Source organism: Choristoneura fumiferana, chromosome Z (genome assembly GCF_025370935.1).
Source record: "Choristoneura fumiferana chromosome Z, NRCan_CFum_1, whole genome shotgun sequence".
NCBI classification, from domain to species: domain Eukaryota; kingdom Metazoa; phylum Arthropoda; class Insecta; order Lepidoptera; family Tortricidae; genus Choristoneura; species Choristoneura fumiferana.
The window spans coordinates 4,011,931-4,039,103 of record NC_133472.1 but is presented as its reverse complement, the minus strand read 5'-3'; the positions used below and the strand labels follow the sequence as shown (position 1 = coordinate 4,039,103).

Genomic DNA, 27,173 nt, shown 5'->3' with positions numbered 1-27,173 from the left:
GCAAATGTAGTTTGGGTGACAATGCAAGTACAGTCAGCAAAAAAAGCTTTATTGAAAATGAAATTTTTATGGTTAGGTTATTATTGAAAAGTATGAGACTATGTCCACTGGCACATTTCGTAACCAACCGTCGGCGTCGCGTGTCATGTATGCGTTTGAAATTCCGTTTGACACTCCGTCTGACACGTTCCTGTTAGGGTCAGGGCATGATACGGTGTAATGTGTACCGTAAACTCACGTTCCTATAGTCCCAGCGTTCATCAATAGTCCAAACGGACTTTTTAACATTTCGAACAATTACGGAACTGCTAACGTCATCTAGGAGGTTCATCGCCTAATCCAATAGAAAATGCACGATGAACCTCCTAAACGTTAGCAGGTCTGTAATTGTTCTAAATGTTAAAGAGTCCGTTTGGACTTTTGATGAACGCTTGGGACTATAGAAACATGAGTTCACGGTAGAGACGTTAATAGTAACAAGGCCAAAAAAAAGTTCAGTAGTTCCGCAGAGTTCACACAAACAAAGTTAACCTAATATTAGTTGTTATGCAACTCGGCCCGGATGGAATCCGTTCGCCTTGACCGTTCGTATTTAAATTGGCCTAAATCTTCATAATTTATAGACTGACTAACCAATCAAGAACCATCCAAGCGTGTCCGTCACTGTTTGGGTTCCGTCAATATCACAATAGGCACTAACTAGCTTTGACCTGCGGCTTCGTCCGCAATCTCTAAACCGTACAAGAATAGTACAGTCGACGACAGGGGCTTATTTGCTTGTACTCTAGGGCCACGGGGGTCACGGCCCGGGGCTGCTAGGGGCAGTGGAGCCACCTATTGCTGTTTTTTTTCTTAAATTAAATATTTTATCGTCACTTAATGGGGCGCCTAACCTTCTCCTAATCCTATTTAATTTAACCTCTTAAGTCCCGCGTACTTTATAAAGTACAAAATAATTGTATGAATAACTGCCGAATGTACTATGTGAATGTGAAGTACAAATTTTTCAATTAATTAAGAACTTTAAACTTATTTAAATACATGAGTTTCTATGGGCGTGTACAAGAAAAATCGGGTTGGTATTTCCATCGGTAGGTATTATCCGGGCCGGTAAAGAGTGTCACACGGCGGGAGCAACGCAGTCTTTGGATTGTTATTGTTCTGTGATAAATGTTTTTTATTTCCTCGCAGTGATCGTGAAAACACAATATTTAGTCTCGGCCAAAAGTGAAATAGATGAACTAGTATTATCGAAGGCCTCCCCTTCTGTTCAGACTAACCCCCCTTCAAACTAACTCGTCCGTCTATTGCTCACTTTCCAGCCTCACAACAATGTACTATTTCTTTCTGTTCACAAAACAAAAATTTTACTCGGACCGCAGGAGGATGGAATATCAGTAGACCACAATATTTACTGACACCAGCCTTCGCCAAAAAAGTATCAAGTGCACAAAAACCCAATTATTGCATATCGACAAACAAAAACTTAAATGAGGTCGCGATTCACTTCGTTACTTTGTCACAAAAACTCAATAACGTTTAATGGACCACTACGTTCGTTTTCATGCCCTGTTTTTCATGTTACACGCTCGCTGATTGGTTATTCGCAACGGTGCAACGTCATAGGCACTTTTAGCCAATAAGCGACGAGGGTTTCCTGGAATTTAATATTGCTGTATCTAGTCTACGAGCACCATAGTAGGTAGATTGTTCAAAGAGGGAGAAAAAGAAGCAATATCACACCAGATAATTTGGCACCCGAGCATACTTCGAGTGTGATATTGGTGTTTTTCCCGAGTTAAACACTGCTTTTCATTTCGACTACAAAGGAAAGTAAAAAAATATATAAGTAGCTATATGGAAAAAAATATGTAAGTATACATATATACACTAAGTATATGCTGTTTAATGCTGAATAGGTACGTGTTCCATTGACATCCCGCCTATAATACGTCCCAGTGCTGGGCACAGGCCTGCTCTCAGAATGAGAGGGCATTCATGGCTTGGGCCGTACTTCCCACGCGGGCCCATTGCGGATGGGAACTTCACACACACCATTGAATTACATCACAGGTGTGTGCAGGTTTCCTCACGATGTTTTCCTTCAACGTAAAGCTCGTGGTTAATTTCAAAAAACTTTGAAAACATTGCATTGCTCTCTATTGCATTCACAGCCATTAACATCACCATATGTGAGAAAGAGAGCAAGGGCTTACGTTCCGCCGTTTAAATTCACCTCTATTTCCGTACCTACTCAATGTCCGAAATTGAATTTCAAATCGACCACGGTGATGGAATAACATGGAGGCACTCCGTGCACATTTCTAACGCAAGTCATGTACTCGCATGAGAGGGTTCTCCGACCCGGTACCTGGTGGTTTTCTTAGTGTTGTTGGATTTTGAACGTAGGAGTAAGTGCTATCTTTTTAAGGCAGGCTCTTGAATAATGCCGGAGATTGTGTCTAGGGATGGAATAAAGGTTTTTAACCCCCGACACAAAAGGAGGGGTGCTATAAGCTTGACGAAAATGTCCTTCCTTGTTTGGACTGATTTCGATGCGGTTTTTACGTGAAAGCTTCCTTTTGGTAATTTTTCACTATCATCATCATCATCATCTTCAGCGTACAGCAGTCCACTGCTGGACATAGGCCTTCCATGGCGCGCCACAACACTGTCTTCAGGGTCTCAAGCTCATTTTTTTCAAGTTGTATATGCTAGCTTGCTCTGTAACGGCATACAAACCTAAATTCACTATTTTAGAACCTCCTAAGTCTCCTAAGGCCCTGGTTTCTCTGACCACCCGCCGCCGGCGACCGGTTACCGACGCGTGTCCGCGAACGACGACGTTCGAATGTTTTGTTCGGGAATGTTTGAGGTTGGTTTCTCTGAAAGACACGTGTCGGTCACCGGTTGCCGGTCAGAGAAACCAGGGCCAGTGTTTAAAAAGTAACACACGAGAAACTATACTTAATCCTACTAATATTATAAATGCGAGTTTATGAGTGAGTGAGTGTGTTTGTTACTCCTTCACGCTGAAACGGCTTGACGGATTTGGATGAAATTTTATATGTCGATAGCTGGACATCGGGAATAAAACATAGGCTACTTTTTGTTCCGATATTCCCACGGGATAGGGATAAAATCTCGAAACAACCGCTGGGCTAAGAGACATGAAATTTGACATGATTGTTTTTAATGTAACGTCATTTGAATTTCGGGAATTCCCACGGGAATTTTTAAAAACCCTGAATTTCAATTCAGCTGCTTGATCTAATGATTTACGTGTGCGAAACCGCGGGTAAACACTAGTAGACTATAAGTATTAGACTGGTGTCTTTAAGATTCTAATTAGGTAGTCCGTCAGCTAAATTATCAGAAAGTATAGGAGACGTATTTTCCTATTGTCAATTGAACATTAGTACATTGTGTCTTAAAGGCGGTAAATAAGGAATTACGAACGAGAGTCTATTAGAAGCCCGAAGTCGATTAGTAGTAATTTTAGTACCGCCCGTGCGACATACGATGTTTTTCATCACATTTGCGAGTAAAATAGTATATTTGTAAAAGAAAAACTAATAAATTTTCAAAAATTGCCGATATCGCTGACTACGCTCTTGGCAGCGTCAGCTACGCCTCAGTGGAATCACTTAACTCTTTTCTCCCGAACTTTGACTCGCTTTACCTTTTTTTATTTTCTTTCTATTGACAAAAGAAAAAGTACTTAGTGTCCGATATTTTCTCATAAAATAACTAACGAACCAAATACAATCTTTTTTTACTCACCCAATTTACACGGAGTAACGAATTGAAAGGAGGTGCCGTGAACATAGCAAAGTCTTTCCCATCACTAGCGCAAGCTTCATTTTAACTTGTATATTAAAGAGAAAAGTTTATACGCTGCGAGCCGTTATAAGGTTCACAGCTGCGTCTCGATAACCTTAGTTTTGTTCAAAGCCACTCATAAAGCTAAATTCTGAAAGTAAGTCATCATCATTATCATCATCTCTGCCTATACAGGGTGGCTCATTTAGATCGGTCAGTATAGAAATTCTGAAGTTTCAGACTGCTGTTCAGTTGTCATGTGTCTTATAGTTATAAGACATACGATACGAAGATCTGTTCTTAGGAACAACTCGGGAATCGAACCCGGACGTTTTGAAAAACAAAACTTGCATTATTAAAGAATATGAAAACAATGCATTTTATTCATTCTAACTGTAGTTCTATTTGATATCCAAATAGAAATAATGTAAGTTTTTCGATTCCCGTACTGATAACAAGTTTTTCTTTAATGTTAGTATGCAATTTTTCTTGTTACTGAAATCGATGACATGGTTCTTAAGAACAGATCTTCGTATGTCTTTAGTTTTAGACTTTCCCATAATGACCGATCTAAATGAGCCACCCTGTATTCGTCAGACTGCAGGGCGTGGGATTCTCGGAATAAGAGGGCTGGGGCTATAGTTCCAATGCGGGGCCAGTGCGAATTGGGAACTACACATCGTTAAATTTCTTAGTACGGTGTCCCCATGGTTTTCAAATGTAATATTGCACAGAATTGCAAAAAACTTTTAGGTGCGATACCGAGTTTGAACCCACGATCCTCTGCTTGGGATGCCATAGTTCAAACCACTAGGCTACCACGATTTCGAAACATACATAAAAAAAATACAAACAGTGGAACGTAGAACCACCTCCTTTTTATTATGAAGTCGGTTAAAAAATCGGGAGATGAGGTTGTAGATAAAAAATAGCATGTGTGTTCACTCAGATATCTGCCTAGCTGCATAGCAAATTTTATCAAAATCCGTACCGCCGTTTTAGCACGAAAGAGTGAAAAAATCGGCCAAGTGCGATTCGGACCAAGGGTTCCGTACCTTTCTAGGTACGTATATATGAATATCGCGTGTTAGCAGAGCCCCTCTTCTAAAGTTCAAACGCCGTCCTAATGAAGCTATAATAAAGTACAAACGTGGTAATATTCCGGCTTCTTTAGCACTAAAACCATGTCGGACAGAGGCTTTATTGTCTATCCTACCGCACTCGAAACCACGACCATTTTCAAGATTTCTCTCTGTCCTGCAGTATGAGATAAGGGTAAAAAGAGACGGAGAATGCGATCACGAGTACTAAAGAATTAGACAATACGGACACGGGTGTCATTGTACGCACGCAATCATAACTCATCTTGATTACAATTCCAACAGTAATGCAAACGGGTGCTATTTCAAGTGGCACAAAACCACAAACTAAAACATTCAAAAACACTTTAAGCCAACGGTATAGAGTTTAATCTCGTCTGATCCGATAGTGTTATTCTCCTGGTTTTTCCATAAAGATCTGCCCTTTATTTCCCTAACATAGAAGATCACGATTTCGACCTTACGAAACCAAGTTTCTGTTTCAGTCGTCAGCGGCGCCACTGGTAATAGAAACAATCGATTTTGTACGGCGTTTGATTAGTTCCAAAGTTTTCCGCGTGCTCCGTAAGTTTGTAGCGGCATTTAAACCAATATACTTTTACCGTTAGGAAGCCGTCGCTAATACAAGCTTAAAGATAGAATCTTACAGATATAATAGGAGCATGCTCCCTATAATTTTGTATCTTACTCTGTTATACAATAGATTCTTAATTTCAATGTAATTTTCTATGTATTTATTCCAATAGTATTTATTGTCAATGGAGGTTTGACGTTTAGGCAACCGCAAATATAAGTTTGTATTGGGACTGTGTCGCGTACGCTAAGAGGTCACTTACTATTTATTATAATGAACTTAATTCAAATATGTCACGGTTTCTTCATTGAATTTAATAGAGTTCTCTATCGATTGTCTAGTGATATTATATATTTTATTTATTTCCTAGTTTCAGACAAATTAGTTTATCTCTATGCAGTCCAGCGGGAACGGCAACTTTTCAGGAAGTATCTCCTCATTTTGCTTCAATCCCGAAGAGCTACATATAGCTCGCTGAGCAACTCTGAGCCTATTTATAAGGCCTATAGCAGAGGTTCCCAAACTTCTTCTCGTAGACCACTTTTTTTACTGTTTTCGGTAGACTGCTGCTACATTTCTACTATATTACCAAATCTCGTAAAACCGCCATTTTTTTCACACCAACTTGGACCCCCGCCTGTTCTCCTGCGAACCCCTGGACTGGATTGTAAAGCATCTTCATGTGCAATGATGATTTTCGTACATGTTTTAAATTACATCAGCAAATTAGAGGTGGACATTATTTACTAAACGTCACCGGTTACAGTAACCAGTGACGTGACGAGTCACCGAATCACTGGTTTCACGTCAAGCGACAAAGTGGTGATTTTTGTAACGAGCTTCTTTTGTGGCGATGCGAGTTTCGTTTCAACGTCATAAACGTTACGAACGGAACGAAACTTATGGCATGATTTCACGTTTCACTCAAGCGACAAGTGGCGATGTTATAACGAGCTACTTTGTTTGTGGTGATGCGATATTCGTTTCAACGTTATAGACGTAACGAACGGAACGAATAGCATGGAATGGAGTAAAAATTATACCCGCTCCCTTACCGTTGGCAGAGTTTGTTTGGCGCCTACATGAATTTAAATATTATTTGTATTGCAGTAAGGTATAAATTAGGTTGAAGGAAGAATCCTACTATTAATTAATAAATATTATAAAGTATCAGTTACAGTTACAGAACTTAAAGTTTAAATTAGCCAAATCACGCTTGTTATAAATAACGTCACCGCACCGCGTAAGTACAATGAAAGAAACTGGTTACTAAAATCACTGCTTTTAGTAACCAGTGATGTGATTCTAGTCACCAGTTAGTTTCGTTTCGCTCAAATCACGTAACGACCCATGCCTACAGCAAAGGCCGTTCTGCTCTTTCTTTTCCCGCCTTTATTGTAAGAAAGGCAAATTAATTTGTCCCCTTTGCAGCCTTTGAGAAGCCACTGGTTAATTATCTCAAGTGTATTTGCATAGAATACTAGCCTCACTGCCTATGTACATAGAGGCGGTAATTGTTTCCACTTGCGAACTGAGCGATGTTGCCAGCGACTTGAGTAAACAATTTAACTAAATTGTGCATCAATTCTTGACATGTTTTGTTAGTTAAAACAGGTACTAAAGTAAATAAAATAATCTTATTGCCAAAACCAAAGTCAACACAAACTTAAGAAGAAACATAATAAAAAAAACGGACAAGTGCGAGCCGGACTCGCGCACCGAAGGTTCATTCGCATCCAGTGTTAGCAGAGCCCCTCTCCTAAGTAAAATGTACGCAGCGTGGGGTTATAATTTTCAGATTTTCCTTATTGATTATTGATTGTACCTCTAAGAGCTATCTTTGTAACGAGGTGCCATACAGCTCGTTTCATCCTAACTCTTTGTACTGTCTGGTTTAGCACATATTCGAAAAAATAACATTTAAATTCAAATTTCCTTTTCTAATTCCACACCTGTTCGATTTACGTCAAGTAGCCATTCTATTCAGAGCCTCCGAGCTGAACAGATACCTGTCTTTTATCCTTATCCAGTTTTCAAATAATTGTACAGTGCATTTGTGAAGTTTCACAAGATCATTAGATCGTAATATTGCTGAACTTCAGTGCCATTGAATTATATAAATAAAGAACTGGTCACGGAAACGTGCCCTTTTATTATTATCTTAAATAAATATTACTGTCTGCCCTATTCCTGCCTTCTTCTTTACTCAAACAACTTCCCCGGACACCACCTCGTGACATCTTCATACAAAATTTCAAGTTTCTGGGACAGCCGGAAGTATCCTATAAATTTTCCGATAAAGCAATTTGTGTGGAAACACTATTTAATGACTGTATCTTTCGATTGCGTGAGTTAGAAAGTTTGATTTTTTCACATCTTCAGGGACTGTAGATCTGAGTACATACCAGTAGCAAAATGTCCATAGAACTGCATTCCCACTGGCTTGCCCAATATTGACAAAATACGACAACAGGACGCAAATTATTTATGAAGGATGTGGGCAATCTTTACTTCGGCTTAAGCGTGGTAAACCACGGAAATATCTGAGGGCCTATTCCGAAGTTCGAAAATCGAAGTTCGTATCGTACCGTCCCTCTCACTCTCGTATTATATAGTATACGTGTCAGAGGGACCGAACGACACGAACTTCGATTTTCGAATTTCGCAATAGCTATATTTTATTTTAATTTCTGTACCTCAAGCTTGCTTGCTATGCTTGGAGTTTCTTTGCGCCATAGAATCCGGAATACGGAAATTCGTCGAAGAACTAAAGTCACCGACATAGCTGGAAAAATAGGCAAGTTGAAGTGGCAATGGGCGGGCCACATTGCTCGAAGAACAGATAACCGTTGGGGGAGAAAAGTCCTCGAGTGGCGACCACGAACCGGAAGACGAAGCGTTCGCAGGCCTCTCACCAGGTGGACTGACGACATCGTGAGAGTTGCGGGAAACCGGTGGACGCAAGTGGCGAGTTGTCGTTCATTGTGGCGTTCTAAGGCTGGCTGATGATGATGATGAAAGAAGAAACAGAAAGAAAGAAAAGAAAGGGATAATAATAATTTGTAGGATCTTTTTCACATCGGAAGCATCTGTGACGTAACGCGCTAGGACACCAATGCGAGCCTGCGCGCGCGCCGCATCCAAATTATCTGTTGCCAAATCCTAGTGAAAGTTTGACAACAAACGGTTTACAATACTACACAATACACATGGCTCTTTGGTACCTGCGTTATTATGAAACCGCGATTTGAGTTAGTATAATAAGGAAATACAGTGTGAGTCAAATTCGCGGGTAAATAGGTTCTTCTGTTATTGACCGGTAAAATAAGTTTTGTTTTTAATTTAATTTTGAATGGGTACAAGCTTTTTGCTGACTGCAATGTGCTTTTTGTTGACTGTAAGTACTTGCATTTTCATCCAAACATCCGGGAATTAAGAACAAGCATTCGGATTTTGCCCTGCTTGGTACCAAACCCGGGACCTCAAGCTTTGTAGTCAAACTAGTGAAGTTCTTTAACTAGGCTATAGCTGGTAATCAATTGCTGTTAGACAAATAATTTAGAGTTGGACGGTTGAAACAATGAAGAGAAAATTTCTGAGAGCATCCTATAAAAGTAGCAAAACAAAAAGACTCTTTGAGGTAATTTAATAAATATCACGGGATACTTGACACCTATTGACCCAGTCTCAAAGTAAGCAAAGCTTGTGTTGTACTAAGCAACTACTTAATAACTTAATAAGCATACTTGAATAGATAGATACATACTTAGATACATTATTAACCTTTTAATCGCCATTGTCTGAATTATAAGACACAAATTATCCAGCTCATTTCATTTCATTCATTTTACAATTAAGACAAAATGTCATATAGTTTCGGTGTAAGTAGCGACACGGGCACGTACGAATGGAAACGTATTGGCGGTTAAAAGGTACACCCATGACTTGAGAACGAACATTCGTATTTTTCATTTAAATATCTGCCCCGACTGGGGATCGATCCTAGGACCGCAAGCTTCGTAGTCAGATTCTCTAACCACTGAGCTATCCGGTCGTAGTAACTGTGAAAATTATCGTGTCAAAATAACAGCAAACAAACTTTAACCTTCATTCAATGTCAAAAACAACTTAATCACTTCCCTTAATAACGCCCCTCATAAAACGACTCTTCAGAGTTATTTATATTAAAACTTCACTTTAATATTCTTTCCGAAGATTTCTGAAAAATCCAATTTCTAACAAAGTCCGGCTTTCGTGAAGTTATATTTGAAAATATTTATCTCAACTTCGACCTTTAGATTGGTCGGCGGAGTTAAATCTGTAACTGTACCGTTTTATGAAGTTGCAAATAGGATTGAACAGGAGTTTAAGGGGCTGCTTCATCATCCATTGATTAGCGTTAACCGACGGTTAAATGTGATGCCGTTTCCGTCTACTCGAACAAAACAAATAGAGACGGCATCACACCTAATCGCCAGTTAACACTAATCAATGGATGGTGAAACAGCCCCTAAATAGTTAGTGAAAAAAGTCTTTCCATGTCAAAGTTTTTATGACATTGGCATAAGATTGTGTTTGACTTGGCCTGTGTAAAAACTTTTTTCACTACACCTATAAACTAGCTGTACTCTTGTACACGAAGCCGTGGTGGCCTAGTGGTTTGACCTATCGCCTCTCAAACAGAGGGTCGTGGGTTCAAACCCCGGCTCGCACCTCTGAGTTTTTCGAAATTCATGTGCGGAATTACATTTGAAATTTACCACGAGCTTTGCGGTGAAGGAAAACATCGTGAGGAAACCTGCACAAACCTGCGAAGAAATTCAATGGTGCGTGTGAAGTTCCCAATCCGCACTGGGCCCGCGTGGGAACTATGGCCCAAGCCCTCTTGTTCTGAGAGGAGGCCTGTGCCCAGCAGTGGGACGTATATAGGCTGGGATGATGATGACTCTTGTACCATGGCAAGTTTGCATGAGGCACTTGATGTAATCCTGTTGCAGGGAACTTTAGCTGTTCTTATCAAGATTTTTTTTACAGGCTTTACTTTAGCTTTTATTTGTTTGGGTAAAATCTTGGAAGCTTAATTTGACCCACTTCCTGTAGTCTGATTAACTTGAAATTTGGCATACACGAACCTATATAAACCTGGTGACAGTAAAATAATCTGACAGTGGCACCTGATAGTCCTGCCAAGATCGTCTCCGCAGCACGGAACTCCTCAACTGACTTGAAATTTGGTACGGAAATGTAGTTTGGATGACAATATAAATACAGTCAGCAAAAAAGCTTTATATTAAAAGTGTAATTTTTAACAATAACTTATTTTTGATAAATGCTGACTGCGACAGGGTCTACCGAGTGTCACGCATAAGCTTGTGAAAGTAAAGTACAATAATATTTTCTTACGGTGTTCTCTATCAGTGGCAAAGCCGGAGCGGTCGCTGGTGTCATAATTATTTTAGCCAGTAGTTCCAAACTTATTTATCTCGTGGACCACTTTAATTTTACTGGTTTCGGTGGACCCCCTGCTACTACATTTCTACCACATTCTTAAAGTCGCCAAAAATAAAAATTGTGTTTCTGAGTTTTTGCCCTGTAAAATATTATCTGCTTAGTTAGGTACTTAAAACAATGTAGGTAGGCCCTTATAAAACTATGCTTACATTTTGGCTTGCCAAATATAAAGGAGACCTAATAGTTCTTACCCTTAAACAAAGGTCTTACGGTCTCATCGCCAATATAAATCACGGAGAGGTAAGGACAGTACCCCTAGTGTAAGTTTACGGTTACAAAACACGTCTCGATCGCGTTCGCGTTAAAATCTCAATTTATATGGAAACACGAACAGCGCCTCTAGCGGAACGTTTGCGATATTCGTGCTTCCGTACAAATTGATTGATTTGTAGTCGAAAACTTACACTAAGGGCACAGGGCAGGTGTTTATTTTATCATCGTCATATGTTCATATGGCGACCAAACTGCCAAGCGGTTGGACAACCTGACTGCGAAGCTTGAGGTCCCGGGTTCGATTTCCGGCCGGGGCAGATACTTGTATGAATACTTAATATGAATGTTTGTTCTCGGGTCTTGCATGTTTATCATGCGTCCAGCCGTTTTAACGTGAAGAAGTAACAAACATACACACACACAAACTTTCGCATTTATAATATAAGGATTGCATGAAGCCATAATTTGCTTGCTCCTGGTGAGATTGTCTGAGATTCGGCGCGACCCCTTCCCCCCTCTAAAAGCCTTGCGTAATTTATGAAATTGGCTCCTGAATAGTAACAAGTCTTAGTAATATTTTAGCGTCTGTGAGAGTTAGAGGTTGTCTGAGCATTGAAAAATCTGATAAAATGTATAAAACAAAATGCCCTAACGATCTAATAGACTTTAGGTCGTTTTTACGTCGCACTTGTGACTGTGAACTTTAAAACCTGGGATCAAGATACAATTTTAATCGGTCGTAATGTCACTTATTGCTCTTCTAGCGTACGTTGACATTCCTGAAGTTTCAACCAAGATAATAATGTTCTGAAAATGTTGTAGGCATTAAAATTTCTTGGATGTTTTCGTATTGACCTTGCTTTAATTTTTCTTGTTATTAAATTAAAAGGGCCGGTTTTTAATACGTCAAATATTCAAGGGAAGATACGGATCTTAAAAAAACGCCAGCAAAAATAAAAAACGGCCGGAAAAAACGCCGCCAAAAAAGACAACTAAAAAGTAAAAAATAATTATGTACTACCTAGCTGTTGCCCGCGACTTTATCTGCGAAGAATTCGTTTATCCCTATCCCACGGGGACTATGCTGATTTCCCGAAAAATTAGCCTAAGTTAATTTAGTATAAGTACCTAGTAATATTTTTTTATCTAAGCGTCGTCGGACCGCTAAGGTTAATATGTACTTTAAAAAATACAACATATGTACTTTAGTTTCCTGTTAACCTCTTTAACAAAAAGTACAGTCGGCAAAAAAAGCTTGTATTAAAAACTAGCTGTTGCCCGCGGCTTCGCCCCCGTTGTATTTTTACTGTATTTTCTTCCATAAAAACCTTCTCCTGACAGTAACGAACACAACAAAAAAAGAATTAGCGAAATCGGACCAGTCGTTCGCGAGTTTTGTCCTTAGCAACAAATTTTACGATTCATTTTTATTTATATAGACTAGCTTTTGCCCGCGACTTCGTCCGCGTGAATAGTAATTTTGGGGATTATTTCATTTATATAGGATACCTATTCTGCAATAATAGTACATAGAAACTTCTATGGTTTACCGAAAATAACCTATTTTAATACATTGCTAATAAATATAAACTAATTTTTTTTGTTCTTCCATACATACATCCATCCGATGTTCTTTGGTAAAACATAAATATTTTACGGGTAGCACATTTTAGCAATACGACGTGTATTCTACCCTGCCAACACAAAAGGACTAATTCTTCATAGTGAACTCTCACCTTACGTCCTTTAATGTAAGTCAAGGCATTTTTACTAAGCATAGCTACACATATTTCTGATAAATATACTTATACGTAGTAATTTGTTTGGAATTCCTTAAGAACTTTCATCCCCATATTTTCAAGTAAATAGGTCGAAATTAAAAAAAAGCGCCAGAGCAAATATTTATTAGGGTTCCGTACCTAAAAAGGAAAAATGGAACCCTTGTAGGATTACTTTGCTGTCGTCCGTCCGTCTGTCTGTCAAGACCCTTTATCTCGTAAACGCGCAGAGTATAGGTATCGAGTTGAAATTAAGACCCTAAACTCAGGTCAATAGTCTCGAAAGCTGTGAAAAAATCAAACCTCTAAGTCAAGGCAATCATCAAAAGCTACAGTCATTCAAAAGGTGTTTTCATAAAATTGCCTCAACAGAAAAAGTTATAGGGTACTTCCGGCTGTCCTAGAAACTTGGAATTTGCATAAAGGTAGCTCTTATAGCAAAATAAATAAGAAAAATCTGAAAATCAAAATTTTTCATGTCTGACTGTCTATGTGAATAAGCCATCTAAAATGACCCCACATTGCGTACATTTTAACACATTGTAACACTGCACCATCCCCTCTGCTAACATCCCCTAGCAGGTAACATTTTCAAAAACGCTTGAACAAAAGTTTCATAAAGAACCATCGATTTATCTTCGACAATGAACGATCTTCCATATAAACTTTATCCCCTATTTCACCCCCTCATAGGAAGAATTTTCAAAAAAGCTCAAAGAAATATCGATTTATTTCTTATTAAGCGGCTAAATGCCAAGTTTCATCGTTTTAACTTCGACAGCGACGAACTTCCACTTATAAACTTTCATCCCTATTTCAACCCTTAAAGCCTCTTTTTCGCGATAAAAAATAGCCTATGTTCTTTCCCAAGGTCTATTCTATCTCTGTACCAATTTCATCAACATCGGTTCAGCGGTTTAGGCGTGAAAGCGTAACAGACAGACAGACAGACAGACAGACAGACAGACAGACAGACAGACAGACAGACAGACAGACAGAGTTACTTTCGCATTTATAATATTAGTATGGATAGTATGGATTAAATTCTTGCCAAAAACTTATTTAAAGCCCAACTCTAACCTTTATCGCGTTGCCATGGTAACAGAATCGTGTAGGTAATCGGTTGTCGTTGTGTATTTCAAAAATTGCACGGGCATGGTATACATCAAACGGTATTAAGCTATTTCTAATGCGGATCGCGCGCGGTTAAGGCTCGTACTCGTATTGTGTGATATTGTTTTGTTTAGTTGACGAAAGAAAAAATAAAGTGTCAGACTACATTTTACCAGGACACTATCATAAGTAGTATAATGAACAATATTATTGTGAATCCAAAAAATTCGTTTACCTCTGTTGTAACATATTACCATTCCAAGGATGTTCATACTGCATCATAACATAACCTTGTTTTTCCAGCCACTGTCGAAAATACAAATATTTAATACGAGGATTCCCGCGTGTTTTTCGCGCAAGCTTCACTGTTGGACAAATTAAATAACACGAATACAATTTTCCTCTTTATTTTCCTTGTGAAAAGTAATCCTGCTAGGTTAATTGCCACTGACAAACACTATAGATAGACTCCAATTAGATGCGCGTTTTAAAAAAAGTGTACCCTTTATTTTTTCTAAAATTTTGGAAAAAACATGATTTTTCCTACTCAGAATCAAGAGCACAACGACGATTCCGATCGTAAAAACGTCGCAAAACTGTCATTTTTTGGGAACTTTTTTTTAAACTATCAATTCTGCGACTAATTGATTCTGAGTAGGAAAAACCATATTTTTTTAGTTACAAGAAGAAAATACACTTTTTTTTTTAAACGCCCAGATACCTAAACCTACTAAACGCGAGCCGGCTTTAACCAACTAAACATCAGAGGGGGGCTACTATACGAAATTCGAAAATCGAAGTTCGTATCGTACCGTCCCTCTCACTCTTGTATCAAATAATATTAGCGTCAGCGAGACGGCCAGATACGAAGTTCGAATTTTTCACTTTGTAGTATAGCCAGAATCCATAACTAAATTACCCCGTGCCGTTAAAACTCGCTCGTACTAACTCTATCTGTACAGTACGTCTGTGTTAATGAGGGCTATCGCGTATCAATGAGGGCTATCGTTTTTTAGGGTTCCGGAGCCAATATGGCAAAAACGGAACCCTTATAGTTTCGCCATGTCTGTCTGTGTCTGTCTGTCTGTCTGTCTGTCCGTCTGTCTGTCTGTCTGTCTGTCTCTCTGTCTGTCTGTCTGTCTGTCGGTCCGTCCGTCCGTCCGTCCGTCCGTCCGTCCGGATATATAGGAAAACAATGCCGACAAAATGGTACAATTAAAAATCCAAAAATATTTATTTTTAGGGTACCACGCATAGACGTAAAGTGGGGGTGTTTTTTTTTTCACATCTAACCCTTTGGGGTATCATTGGAAGGTCTTTTAAATTAGGGGGTTAACCATTAGGGGGTTGCTAAGACGATTTTTCGATTCAGTGATTTGTTTGCGAAATATTCAACTTTAAAGTGCAAATTTTCATAAAAATCGAGCGTCCCCGTAAACCGGTGAGTGGAAAAATTTGAAATAATCAAGATGGTAGTAAGTATATTAAACTTTCAAAGAAAACTATAACGGCTAAGTTTGCTTGAGAATTATTAGTAGTTTATGAGTAAATAGCAGCCTAAGGTATAAAATATACCTAAACTTGGAAGATTCCGTATAAAATACCAAATCCTTAGAAAAATATTACTTATTTTTTTCGTAATGGCCACGGAACCCTATTTTGGGCGTGTCCGACACGCTCTTGGCCGGTTTTGTCTTTCTAGATGGCGCCACTGTTGCGTGAGTTTTTAAGTATGGCTTTCAAAGTCTGTTATTACGGGCGTGAAAACAAAGTTTAGATTAAAATCATATTCAATACACCTTAAAACCGTACCATAAAAATATCGAGCAACCACATTGTTGCGTAGTCCCGTTTTGTTCGGAAAAAAAGAGGACAAAGGTTTCCGAACTAAAGACAAAACTATCTCTAAACACAGACATTCATTGCCCCGTAACGCATAATTGCCATAATTAATTTCAGGTAATACAAAATATTCACAAAATTATTCTAATTATAAATAAACCCGCGTAGCTCACCCAAGAACTATGAGATTTGACATTTAGAGTTAGAGAACCTGACTACGAAGCTTGAGGTCCCGGGTTCGATTCCCGTGTCGGGGCAGATATTTGTATGAAAAATACGAATGTTTGTTCTCGGGTCTTGGGTGTTTAATATGTATTTAAGTATGTATCTATCTATATAATTATATTTATCCGTTGCTTAGTACCCATAACACAAGCTTTGCTAAGCTTACTTTGGGGCTAGGTCAATTGGTGTGAATTGTCCCGTGATATTTATTATTATTATTATTTATAACAGTATATTTGACTTTGGCACAATAATTGCAGATCCGAATCTGTTAATTGTCACGGTCGTATATTTAGGTTGTTCTACGAGCACTTCAACTGCTATCATTTTCCTGTAAATAAGACGAGTAAGCCGTGGTGGCCTAGTGGTTTGACCAATCGCCTCTCAAACAGAAGGTCGTGGGTTCAAACCCCGGCTCGCACCTCCGAGTTTTTCGAAATTCATGTGCGGAATTACATTTGAATTTTACCACGAGCGGTGAAGAAAAACATCGTGAGGAAACCTGCACAAACCTGCGAAGCAATTCAATGGTGCGTGTGAAGTTCCCAATCCGCACTGGGCCCGCGTGGGAACTATGGCCCAAGCCCTCTTGTGGGTCGTAAATAGGCTGGGATGGAAGACGAGTAAATAGAGATTTTCAGTAAAGCTTTTCCCGGTGAAAATGCGCTGACGGATATCCCCGAGCCATTAAGTGGCAGATTAGCCGCGCTGAACAAAAAAGCTAGTCATGCGCGTAACGGGGTTGATGAGCAATACGAGACAGAAGCGACACTGATGTGTGATTCGCAAAGATTCAAATGAACTAATAAAACTACTTTGCTCACTCGCGACCTTATGATAGCTGCGTTTATGCAAGAATGTGTGTTCATGCTTTCCTCCACCCCCACACAATACGCATATCGTGCATAAACGTAGCTATCAAGGTCTGCTCTCTCTCTATCTCTTTCCATACCATATAAAATGTCTGAAACCGATACCGTTCTGACACAAAACACAAATAGTTCAGAATTCAATCTCCATACAAGTGCGCTCGAGCAACGCACACTTAGACACTGTTCACAGACACGATATCTCGGACCGGTTGGGACCAGTGCGAGCGCGCGAGAACATTCATATTATTCATTCGAATCTTTCCCGACCGGGAATCGAACCCGGGACCTCAAGCTTCACGGTCAGGTTCGCTAACCACTTGGCTATCCGGTCGTCATTCATAACTGTCAAAATAATCGTGTCAAAATAACAGCAAGCAAACTTCAAAATGTCATTCACCGTCAAAAACAAAATTAGCTTTATCAATAGGGATGTTGACACCACCAATCAATGAGGGCTATCGCGTATGAATTCGCCACTAGAGGCGCTAGTGTAGCGTGAGCTCTACGAAATGTCAAATCTCATAGTTTTTGGGTGAGCTACGCGGGTTTATTTAAAATTAGAATAATTTTGTGAATATTTTGCAATATCTGAAATTAATTATGGCAAATATGCGTTGCGGGGCAATGAATGTCTGTGTTTTGAGACAGTTTTGTCTTTCGGAAACCTTTGTCCTCCCTTTTTCCGAACAAAACGGGGACTATGCAACACTGTGGCATGCTCGATATTTTTTTGGTACGTTTTTAAGGTGTATTAAATATGATTTTAATCTAAACTTTGTTTTCACGCCCGTAATAACAGACTTTGAAAGCCATACATAAAAACCTCACGCGACAGTGCGCCATCTAGTGAGACAAAAAACGATAGCCCTCATTCTTCCATAGAGTTTGAATGGAAATAGCAACTTATGGCGTCACTTGTTCGCACACTCAATCAACTAACTATTATTTATTTGTTTTAAAGCAACAAAAAATCTTATTTTGCAGTTAATCGAAAGTTAATCTGGATTTCAGGGCTAAAAAAAGCGTTTTTTTACTGGAGTCGTGTCTTCGAATTATTTTTTAATGGTGTCAACATCCCTATTCCTTTAATAACGCCCTTCAACGGCCTTAATCTCTAACACAATCGGAATCATGGTCGTTCTATCCCTTCTTTCTGTTACACGGTGTGGGACGATGATAGAAAGAGATGGTCAATGAGATCGTGATTGCGTGCGCCAGAGCGTGGCACAACACGGTTCATAGAACTATTAGGTCACAGTCCAGGGTCTGTTGGGCCAGATGCTACCTCCCCCTAATAACCCCCTGCCAGAAGGCCGTAACGCTCGAGCAGATGATACGGGGAGGTAATCCGACTCGTACTCCAATTTTATACAATTTCCTATATAGTGGTCTGTGTACCACAAAGCACTTACCACAGGAGTTGCCTATATCTTTTCTGTTTTAAGTCTATTCGCCGAGAGTTGATAGGTATTATGACAATTAACGTCTCGGAATAGTGACTGTCGCAAACTGTATGAAGGGCGCCGCTTTTCACCGCGCTAACTGAGTTTCGTGGTAGCAGGCAGTCAGTTTTTGACAAGCCATTTGGTTTTGAAATTGACTGCGGGCACAAAATAAGTAATAGCTGCGAGTGAGTTCGCATGTTGTTTTCACAGGTATTCAATTGATGATGTTGTTTTTGTGAACGTAATTAGCTAGCCGCTTTGTAATGTAATTAAGTTAAATAAGAAATCCTGATTTTTATATTTTTTTTATCAATTACCTATCCGCGAACAGACTATATGCTATACACTATCTACCGTATATTACGTCGAAATCTGTTAAGCATAAACTCATACCAGAACAAAACGTCACACTTATGTGGCACACGCACAGAAAATTTTCCCAAGACAAACATTTTTGGCGATAAGCGCACGTTGTCATCTCCAGTCATAGGTGCTCCATGACACATGTTGCATGAATAGGCGGCGTTTGTAAAGCTTACTGAAAGCATGGGTTTCAAATGAAAACGCAGTGAGTTTTGCCTGGAGCTAATGTACGAGTATGGGCAGAAAATAAACTCATCCTTTAGACGATAAAGAATATGAGTCAGAATAAAGTGAAAGTCAATAGTAGATTGTACAACAAGAGCATAAAACGAGCCATTTTACCCAAGACGTTCATATAGCCATGTCGTGGATAGACACGTCGAGGGGAAAATGGGTTTAATGCTCGAGTTTTACACTCTGCTTTTCACTTCGATGGCGAGGAAATGAAATAGAAACAGTGCAAACAATTGTTCAGTTATTATGTACCTTTTATTGTTCACTCATTACTATTATAATTATAAATTTTTAGTTTTATTGATTTATTTGGATTGATTTGTTTTATATACATTAAAAATTATTAAAAAAAATATGTAAAAACTTGTTTGTTTGTGGCTGTTTACACCTGATTGCCTTGGTCTTAGACGAAGATTTTACTTTATGCACTAGAGTATAAAAAGTAATTTTATGTCGCCTGGATCCAGCATAAACACGAAGTTTACGAGCATGAGAAGTGAAAAATATCTTCATTCAATTTAGTCTATAACAAGCACTTATGAATGTCAAAAAAAAACTACCACCGGTTCGGAAAAACCTCTGTTGAGAAGAATCCGGCAGGAAACTCAACGAGGTATATTTTTTAAACATATCTATACATCACAATCACATCACAACAAGTATTTTACACAACTTTATTTTTAACACAGTAGGTTCGCTATTTGAAGGGATCGCTAATGCGGATCGAAATTATTTCCAAATATCCCTGTCCATGATATAATCATTAACTTTATAATACGCCTTAGATATTTATGACTTCTTGACAATAGATCTTCGAATAGAAGCGACACCCTAATAATTTTCTTTTCAATGACTGAGAAGTTATTTATTAGTAAGTTTATTTATATAAAAACAAAAGTCCTCCTTCACTAATTGACTAGTCCAACGCCTAGTTTTAGTCCTAGATAACTGGAATTTTTGCACAAACATCTTTATATTGTAGTAAGTTAGAACGGATTTTCGGAAATTCTTCCTTAATGCTACTTTTGTTGCCTTATTTTAGATTTACTTGCATGAAGTTATACTTAATTATAAATGCGAAAGATTGTGCGCGTGTGTGTGTGTGTGTGTATGTGTATTTGTTACCCCGTAGCGCTAAAACAGCTAGAAGATATCTTATATTAAAACAAACGACAATAATATAGAACCCAAAATCATATTTACCCTCTTGCTCTCATCAAAAAGTCAAAATTTAAACGAGCGAGACGGCACTATGATTTAGGTTCTACTTCCATGACGCTAAATACGAGTATCTAGAGACGGGGCTACATTGCACAGGTGGAGCTAAGTAACGAAAAAAGCTGTGAAATTTTAATTTCCGGGCTCTCGGCGGCTGCATATTAAAGAACTGTCGTTTCGGGTAATAGTCTGTCCGGCGGAGCACTTTATAAAGGCCGGTGGTGGAAATGAGAGAGCCTAAATTCTTTGTTGTTTTTTGGGTCGAACTAAAACAAATACTTTGCTCACGCGCGACATTATCTACATATGTTTATGCAAGAAATGCGTCCACCTCCACACTGTAAGAACACACAGAAATCACACAAACCCGTCTATCACCACTAACAACACTAACGCGTTTCGAACTCAACCAGTACCACTACCATGAGTTTACAGTGACCGTACTCGATAGCGACGGCGTAAATTATTTGTATGGAGAATGAGGGCTCGCTATCGAGTACGGTCACTGTAAACTCATGGCAGTGGTACTGGTAGGTAGCATGATGAACTTGATGTACAGTCAGCTTCATTTGTAGGGAAAGGTGACCCCTCTATATGCATGTATGTACCGCAAAGGGGTCACCTTTCTCTGCAGCTGACTGTACACTGATTTACAAATCAGTTGAAAGTGAAGAAGGAGTCGGGACAACAATAAATGCGTAGTAAATACAAATATATTTGGCAAGCACTTTAGTCCCATTTTCACCTATTTTAGTATGCGGGCCGAAGCACTAAACTAAACATGAACCCGGTCTATAACTTTTTTTTAGCATCACAAAGAAGGTAAGCGATCTTGAAGTGTCTTTTTATTGAAAAACACTTTTGAAAAATAAGTCCCAGCAAATATGTAACAATTAGCAAGGACATATGATAATTTACATACTTTTGATATCATAAGTAATAGTCAATGTTTTTTTAAACGTTTTTCAATAAGTATTGCGTTTGTTACCAACAAAAAATTGGAAAACCACTGACTTTGTCACTTCAAAGTTTCTATATCTCAAAAACCGTCTAAACCGATTTTGACGAAACATGTCTAAGAACCATCGCTAGAAAACCTGATTTCAAATAAACAATTGCATTCAAATCGGTCCACCCGTTTAAGAGCTCAATGCCACAGACAGACACACACAGAGTGGTCAAACTTTTCAATATCTCAAAAACCGTCTAAACCGATTTTGACGAAACATGTCTAAGAACCATCGCTAGAAAACCTGATTTCAAATAAAACAACTGCATATGCCACAGACAGACACACACAGAGTGGTCAAACTTATAACACCCCTCTTTTTGCGTCGGAGGTTAAAAATAAACGCGCGTCGACGGCGCGCATAATAAACACAAGGGCCTTGTTTTATACGGCCGTTTGGTATTAAAGAGTTTGTCTAATTTAAAATAACGGGTCCCTCACTAAATCAGTTCATTACAATACCGCCTGAGTCTAACGGGGACTTAGTTCCCTTTTAGACTCAGGTGGTTCATTTAAGATTTGCTAACTAGTCATAATGAACTGATTTAGTTTAGTGCGGGACGCGTCGTCATTTTAATTAAGACAAGCTCTACAATCCGCCGCGTCTATAAGCCGTGGTGGCCTAGTGGTTTGACCCATCGCCTCTCAAGCAGAGGGTCGTGGGTTCAAACCCCGGCTCGCACCTCTGAGTTTTTCGAAATTCATGTGCGGAGTTACTACATTTGAAATTTACCACGAGCTTTGCGGTGAAGGAAAACATCGTGAGGAAACCTGCACAAACCTGCGAAGCAATTCAATGGTGTGTGTGAAGTTCCCAATCCGCACTGGGCCCGCGTGGGAACTATGGCCCAAGCCCTCTCATTCTGAGGGAGGCCTGTGCCCTGCAGTGGGACGTATATAGGCTGGGATGATGATGATGATGAAGCTCTGCAATCAGCACTAGACGCGGATGAGCGTTTGTTGTGCTCAAAATAAACAAAGCAAAGCACTATTTACCTTGCACTTGCACTTGCACTTATTACCTTGTCAGTAGTCGTGCTTAGATCATTTTAAGCCCCGCAGCTTCTCATTTACGTCTGCAGCTGATTGTTCTATCAAACAAACGAATAAAAACCGGCCAATAGCGTGTCGGACACGCCCGAAATAGGGTTTTACTCAATCTCATGCCTCCGCCTGCATTTCATATCATTGCATTAAATTTTGAATGACTACCATGGACATGTTTTAAGTTAATCTTTTTTGTTTGGTCTTGTATCGATTTCTTTCCAACAATTATGTTAGCTTTTGATATTTCTAATTTTTTTGTCTTGTTTCGATCTTTTCAGTTCACTATTGCAGTCGGGTTTTAGATTTTTTTAATTATTATTTTTATTCATACAAATATCTGCCCCGACACAGGAATCGAACCCGGGACCTCAAGCTTCGTAGAACCTTCTCTAACCACTAGGCCATCTGGTCGTCAAAAATACAAGCTCCTCCTACAAAATACTAAGGCAAAACAATATTCACTATCCCCCTTATTCATAAAACTTAACAAGCCTATGTTAACTAACAAATGCTTTGTCCCTTTCTAACAAATACAAATGTCGAAGTGACAGATAAGGAAAAACAAATTTTAGCGGCATTTTAACTATAATAGGTTTGATTGTCGTTTATGAATAAGGGGGTATATCTGTACAGTCTCAGTGCGTGAAACCTGCCTGTACTTGGAAGGTTTGCTGGATCAGTTCACTGCACCGGGACTCCGGTCGCGGGCTGTGCGCACGCGTCGTTTCCGTGGGGCTGCGCGCGATCATGCGTGCCCAGGAAGAGGGTGGCATAACTATAGATATAGCTATATAGGTAGGAATTGAAGTAGGGTCCACAGTATTAAGTTAGGTAAAATTTTTTTATTATTGTCTATATTTTTTTTATCAAAGTTGATAGTCTCAGTGCAACGTAAATTATATACCGTAAGCTACTTCAACTTTGCCCGCTGGCTCCAACATTGCCTGATTTGGTTTAGAGAAGTCGATAACTTAATACAGGTGTTTCAACTTTTATCCCCGGAATAATAATTCCCGTATAGATAAAAGTTGTAAAACTTATACGGGTGCTAAGTTATCGAGTCAAAATCAAATCAGGCAATGTTGAGGCCAGAAGGCGAAGTTGAAGCAGTAAACGGTAATAATAATTATAATGTAACGTTTATTTCAGGCTCTAGTCTCATATACTTCATGTTAGTTACAGTCAGTATATGAAATAATTATTCGGGCAAACTTTACTATGACAAAAAACATTCGACCATCCAATAAAGACCTAAGTACTATTTTAAGGTCCTACTCGGTGGTTATTACGTAACGCAAGGCACGTGAGAAAAGTCGCACGGTCAGATAAGTCGTGCGAAAGCATTGATTAATGTTGCTTTTTGCTGTGTTTTATGTGAAACGCTTTAGAATAGGAGCTTTATGTGGAGCAATGGTTAATTACTTGTAGATATTGTGAGTAGAACCACATGCAAAGAAAAACTTGAAAGCGGGACGCATTGACAGATTTGTTGCAAGCTTTTACAGAATTTATTAAACCTTTTGATTGATTGATCAAAACTTTATTTTCACCATAAACAAATAGCACAATATCGAACTATACATAGGTAGGTATTAATAAAGTTAAGATTAACCTAATAGGGTTAGCTAAAACTAAAAAACAAAAATAAAACAAAAATCTTAAAACATGTGCTTTAGTGGATACCATGTGCTATGGGAAAAAGGCGCTGACTCAGCATAAAACTGCGGGTGACCGCAGCGCTGGTATTCTGCCAGAATCTTAGAGAGAGATCTGTGGAAATGGTATATATGCCAAAGTATAAAAGTTTCCAAAAAAATAGATATAATTTGATGAGGGGGGATGAAAATTCAAATAAATTGTTCTCCAGCCAGAATACTGTCACATATGTCAGTACCTGTGTTATCGAGCTTCGCTAGGATTAAAATTCAAAGCCATGCGCGACCAAGATAAATGTGAACGCAACTATATAAAATATATGAAACCGTTACCGTTCTGTTCTGATGCGTCACGCACGACACAACACGACAGATAAATGTAAATGCGTTTTTTTTTAATTTATTTTATTTAAAATATGGCTTCTGTCCTATTTTAGGACAATTTCGCCAGTGTCGAAGTAAGCTCTCTTTGGGAGCGACGTTGTACGGTGATTGTAGTTTTTGCAAATTGATAGTAAAATTCCAGAAACCACGCGGAGACAACTTGCGCATTAAAAATTACAGACACGAGAGCAATATATAATTCTGTGATCACTGTTCACTGTTAAGGTTAATCGCCGCATAAAACACTATCAAAATTATACTTCAACTAGCCAAAGAAACCAGAAATACCAAAATTAGATACTGTCTACATCCGCCATGTTCGAATGCCGCAAATCGAATCGAAGGCGGCTTTATTATCTAACACACTGGAATCACAATTTTTTTTTCACCGCTTCTTTCTGTCAAACGGCATAAAATGAGGGTAGGCAGAGATAGTGAATGCGACCATGTTTTTATGTAAAATAAAGTATTTCATTGATTGATTGATCGCGAACGTCAGCGCGTAAAGCCCGGTTCACATATAAATGTCGTGTCGTGTCGACAGATAACTGTCGTGTTGTGTCGTGACGCATCAGAACGGTATCGGTTTCATACATTTTATATGGTTGCGTTCGCATTTATCTGGTGCAGTGTGTTGTGACGGCTTGTGTTGTGTTGCATCACAAACATAGAGAGAGACAGAGACAGAGCGCATTACAACACAACAGATAAATGTGAACCTGGCTTAATACAATACGGCGTCAAGTTCCCTCTCAATGCATGCAAAATTTAATTTTATAAAACCACCACACTTACTTACAATACTCGTAAATGATTCATAAAATAAAATGTTATTGATTTTTATGTATTCGTACAGCATTGAATAATTATTTAACACCCGACGCAGAAAATATTCGTAATCCAATGACTAAAATTAATCCGAGTTTCAAACAATTAATTAAACAACCATGGTTGCCTTTAACACGGTCCGATTACGACACGACCTGCATCAACACTCTACCTATCCTACTTATAATTATAAATTCAAAAGTGCGCGTGTGTGTGCGTGCGTGCGTGCGTGCGTGCGTGCGTGCGTGCGTGCGTGTGTGTTTCTGTGGTGTGTGTGTGTGTCTGTGTGGTGGTGTGTGTCTGTGTGTGTGTGTCTGTGTGTGTGTGTGTGTGTGTGTGTGTGTGTGTGTGTGTGTGTGTGTGTGTGTGTGTGTGTCGAAGGCACCGTAGCTCTTAAACGGGCGGTCCGATTTCTATGCGTTTTTTTTATTTGAAATCAGATTTTCTAGCGATGGTTCTTAGACATGTTGTATCAAAATCGGTTTAGCCGTTTTTAAGATATTGAACTTATTTGAAGTGACAAAGTTTCAAAGTTGTTCCAACTTTTTGTTGGTTAGGTTATATCCAGGATTACCACTGGATAAGAATTCAAAATTTCAACCGTTGGGGTTTTTTTTAGCCTGTAGTGTCCCATTGATGGGCAAAGGCCTCTCCCCTGGATTTGAGAACTATGTTATTTGTTCAAAAGAGCGCAAGACAAGACTAACGTTAAACTTACGATACTAACGCCATCTAGCGATATTTCGCCCCTCATTGTCATTGAAACCTGTGATCCGGGGTTATTAATCCTGTCACGTCACCGTATCGCAACGTGAGTTGTAAATGTATGAATCCTAATACAAAGTAAGGTGGCAATCATGTTTCGTTCTCGATTGTTTGTAGCAATGCGATATGGCCTGCAATTTGTTCCTCGGCAGGGCGCAACCATCTCGACTAACCTGCAGACGTCGAGAACATTTGTAAATCATTCTTTACTAGCTTTTACTCGCGGCTTCCCTTGTGTGAACTGTTAGGACTGGCAGTTGAATTGAAATTCCGGGATGTCATTAAAGTATTATTTTCCCACACAGTGGCATTTTTTTTTTTTTTTTATTCGACTGGATGGCAAACGAGCAAGTGGATCTCTTGATGGTAAGAGATCACCACCACCCATAGACAACTGCAACACCTGGGTATTGCAGATGCGTTGCCAACCTAGAGGCCAAAGAAGGAATACCTCAAGTGCCAGTTATTTCACCGGCTGTCTTACTCTCCACGCCGAAACACAACAGTGCAAGCACTGCTGCTTCACGGTAGGATTAGCGAGCAAGATGGTGGTAGCAATCCGGGCGGACCTTGCACAAGGTCCTACCACCTGCAAAACCTGCATTAGATTCGGCCTTAGCCATCTAGGCGCCCGGGCGAGTTGTATCTATCTTGACGCCCTTTTTATACGATAAGCAACAAAATGACAGGCTTCGAACATGAAACTACCGTGAGCGTGAGACTCACTCATATTAAATGATATTGTAACGGATAACTCACGTCTTAAACCGAGTTTAGCTCGACATGTTTCGGGCTATTTCGTAAAATGCGGGTAGATGTGCGCCGGTGTTAGTTTCGTCGAGCAGGCGCGTAGTGTGCGTGTTGCGGCAACCGCCGAGTCGCGTCCTGGGAAGAAGGGCTACGAAATAGCCCGAAACATGTGTAGCTAAACTCGGTTTAAGACTGTTTTAGTTAGACATAGAATTATCACTTACTTCTACACGATAAAGCTGGGTCCACATATCATTTTGCCGATCACGATCACGCGTGTCGTATCGAGCTCGCGTATCTCAAGTATGGACGCTCACTTTGGGCAGACCGTATCACTAGCATCGTCACGTAAAAAATGCGTCCATACTAACCTATATAGTAGCGTATCGTATCATAACGCCGTATTATTAAGTGTGGACGCTATC

General features: G+C 39.3%; 1 protein-coding gene across 1 annotated transcript in view; it reads left to right on the top strand.

Moving 5' to 3' along the window:
• Positions 1-27,173, top strand: part of LOC141436444 (uncharacterized) — a 168,553-nt gene that overhangs the window by 120,729 nt on the left and 20,651 nt on the right. The gene's annotated exons all lie outside the window — the stretch shown is intronic.